Source organism: Dipodomys ordii, unplaced genomic scaffold, assembly GCF_000151885.1.
Source record: "Dipodomys ordii isolate 6190 unplaced genomic scaffold, Dord_2.0 Scaffold1, whole genome shotgun sequence".
NCBI classification, from domain to species: domain Eukaryota; kingdom Metazoa; phylum Chordata; class Mammalia; order Rodentia; family Heteromyidae; genus Dipodomys; species Dipodomys ordii.
In genome coordinates, this window is record NW_012267217.1 from 23,635,111 (window position 1) to 23,638,649 (window position 3,539).

Sequence of the window (3,539 nt, forward strand, 5' to 3'; positions counted from 1 at the left end):
GGATCATTCCGTAGTTTTCTTGTTTTGACTGGCCTATATCATTTAATATTGTGTCCTCGGGGATTTACCCACGTCACATTATGTATCAGAATTTCCTTCCCTTTTCAAGCTAGATAATATTCTATGGGGTAGCTAAATATCATTTGATTTACCTGTTTATTCATCTAGGGCCTCCAGCTACTTTTCAACAACTCTAAGGGGTAGAAAAATCTTCCTTATTCTGCACCTAATTCTGTTTCCTTAAAAACAGGTCCTAGATCTGCCCTCTAAATACAATAGAAGTCAAATTACCCATGTCTATCCTCTACTTACTTTTAGGTCATTTTTAGGAACTCCTTCTTTGGACTATAAAGTGAGGCCTGACGCTTTAGAGTGGAGCCTTCTTGTGTTCATGTGTTCTCTGCCTCCAGTTGAATGAGTCAATTCAGAGGCCCTCTTTGCCATTTGCCCCACACTTATCATTCCTACCTGGAGGGTTGAGCTACAGGTGATCACCTTCATTTCCCAGGGGACATAAGTACTCACCCTACAGCCACACTCAGCCTATAGCCCAGTAGACTCCTGAATGCTAATCCCTCTGGCCAGTGCTAACAAAGCTGGGTCACACATCAGCTGCTGGCCTTGTGACATGCTTGTGGAAGATTTCTTAAGTGCATATCCTTGCCTCAGCACCCCATCTCCAAGAACATGGCGAGGATGAAAAGTGACAAAAGTGAGAATCTAGAACAGGAAGGGAGATCGAGTCTTCCTCAGAAAGACAGTGCCACTGGCTTGCGTGGAACAGAGATGGGAGAGCTGACCACAGGCAGATCCCCAGAGGAGGAAGGGGCAGATCAAGTTGCTTCTCCCTCCTGCCCCATCCTGAGGAATGGGCTGAGTGACACTGCAGGTTTTTCTCTTCCCTGGTATCTGTGAGTCAAGGCGCCAGTGGTGACCAAGTAGGTCAGATAAAGGACTGCAAAACCATTGTCCGAATTGCCCAGGGGAGGATGTGGCCAACATTCCTAGGTGTGTTTGAAAGTAGGTGCCAAGCAAGAAACATTGGCACAGGGAGACTACATTTGGAGTCCAGAAATTTCCTTCTACCATGAGGCAACTCAGATTCAATCCCTTCCAATTCAGTAGTAAACATGTTGTCATACAACACAGAAGGTGAACCCTGCACTCTATACCTGTGGCTTTTACAATAAGGCATCATTTATGACAACAGATTTCTGCTTTTCCAGAACTTATTTATCCATCAATCAATAAACTTCCTTAATCATACTTTTAAAAGTTCTAGAAAATTTGACTCGTTTACTTACAAATAGTAATACATTAGTCTTCTGAGTTATATATTATAGCTCCAAAAGTACTGGAAATTAGATGTGATGAATATTTATAAAATAAATATATCAAGTCAGGCATTGTTGGCTCATGCCTATATTCTTAGCTACTTGGGAAGCTGAAATCAGAGGATTGTAGTTCAAAGCCAGCCTGGACAGAAAAATCCATCAGGGTCTTATCTCCAATTAACCACCAAAAAGTCAGAAGCAGAGCTGTGGTAGAACAAGTGGTAGAGCAATGACCATGAGTGAAAGAGCTCAGGACAGTTCCCAAGTCCTTAATTCCAGCCACAATACCAGGACTAGGAAAAAAAATCCTTACATAGACTTGCAGATCAAAGACAAGTAACAAAATGGGTTGAAGGAAGAACACAACAGTATTGGAAGACTTTTTTTTTTTTTTTTTTGGTCGTGGACCTGAACTCTGGGCCTGGGTGCTGTCCCTCAGCTCTTCAGCTCAAGGCGAGCGCTCTACCGCTTGAGTCACAGCTCCACTTCCGGCTTTTTCTGCTTATGTGGTGCTGAGGAATCGAACCCAGGGCCTCATGCATGAAAGGCAAGCACTCTACCACTGAGCCACACAACAGTATTGGGAGAAAAAGTTTATATATCTGAGCTTGAGTGTCTACCATAGAATAAAAAAGGGAAAAACAAAATTGGGCTGCCTATGTCCCATTATTTAATTAAAGAAATCATACAAATCCATTACAAGATGTTGCCTTGACAAACTTCAAACAGAGGTTATTCAACAAACAAGACTGAAATACCACCTTTTAGGAATGTGCCTGCTCTGTTTGTAAGAACATGTGAGCATGTCTTTGTGTGCATGTAGATATCTACCTATCATCTGTCATCTCTTTTGGATGTATTTATTCCAGAGTTTTACAACAAAACTGGAGAGCGGATTTGCAGGAATTTGTGTGTGTCAGTCTGTAGGAATGGTTTCTTGTGGTGAGGGAGAGTGAGGATGTGGTGGGAAGGATGGAGAAGGCTGTCTCTCCCAGCCTCCAGGACACCTGCATTCTTGTTCTGTCCTGCCAGCTAGCTTTGTGGTTGCTTCAGATTCTCAGGGCCTTGCCTGTCATGGAGGAGCTGAGAGTTGGCCAGTCTTGCTGCCTTAAGCCAGGATCTAAGTTCCTGAGGAGAGCTCCTTGACACCTAGATGTCCTGCCTCAGAACATTTCTGTTTAATCCCCACCCCCACCCCTGGGCCAAGCCTGGCATATGACTGGCTGGCTGCTCTGCTCCTGTTTGGACACCAGTCCCTGCTGGTCTGGAGCCCTGCCCCAAACCACAGCTGCCTGGCTTGGGGCCTGGCCATCTGTCTCCTGCTTGCCAAATACTCTCTCTTCCTCTGGAGGGCTAGAATTTGTCATCATACCCAATAGTAGCTGAGGGCAGCTACTATTGGGGGTATCTTGCTTCCACCCTAATAGACCCTGCTTGCCTGTTCTGATTGTCCCTCTGTCCTGAAACCCTAGTTTGTCCCATGCCTCCATCTCTCCAATGAAACCTCCTCTACGTTTAGGCCCAAAATTCACCAAATGGCTTATAGTATAAGTCATGATATAAGGACCCAAGCTGGCTTCCTTAGATACCATCTTAAGCCAATCCTGGAAGTTACCTCCACATTGGCCCACTGTCTTGAAGGTTATAAGAGCAAGTGAAGAACTCTCCCCTTTCCTAGCAGGTGATCATGTGGAGGGTGTGTCTCAGGCCCCTAATATCAGGAGCTGTTTGTAGGACATAGACTCTAAACAATCAGAAACTACAAGGAGCTGTTCTTCTGTTCCAAAAACAGAATCAGGAGGGATTCAGAAAGGCCAAAACTTACCATATTGCCTTGATATTGGCAAGGTCATGCTGCCAAAGTGGAGTGTGTGTCCACAGTCATTCCTTTAGAGAGGAGAGGAAAACGGTCCTCTTCAGTCCCATCATTTAAGGTAAAGAATGCCTGAGAAAGAGCTGAAATATTTTCTCACCTTCAGGAGTTTGCTATAAGCGGGGAACCCTTTGGGATCAGTTTCTGGACAAATGCAAGGTTGGAGGCAGACAAAAAGGTGGCGTTTAATCAACAATTATGTTGGATAGGAGCAGAGTTTCCAGGTGCCTACAGGAAAAGATAGTGCTGGCCAGAAGTAATTGTGATCCGGGGAGGCTAACAGGAAATATCACCCATCCTGAGGTGAAGAGTACCTCCCAGAGTGTACAAAT

At 44.7% G+C, this 3,539-nt stretch overlaps 1 non-coding gene across 1 annotated transcript; it reads right to left on the reverse strand.

Moving 5' to 3' along the window:
• Positions 1–1,838: 1,838 nt before the first annotated feature.
• On the reverse strand, positions 1,839–1,911 carry Trnae-uuc. The gene has a single exon. It is a non-coding gene; the product is annotated as a tRNA-Glu (tRNA).
• Between the last annotated feature and the right edge of the window lie 1,628 nt (positions 1,912–3,539).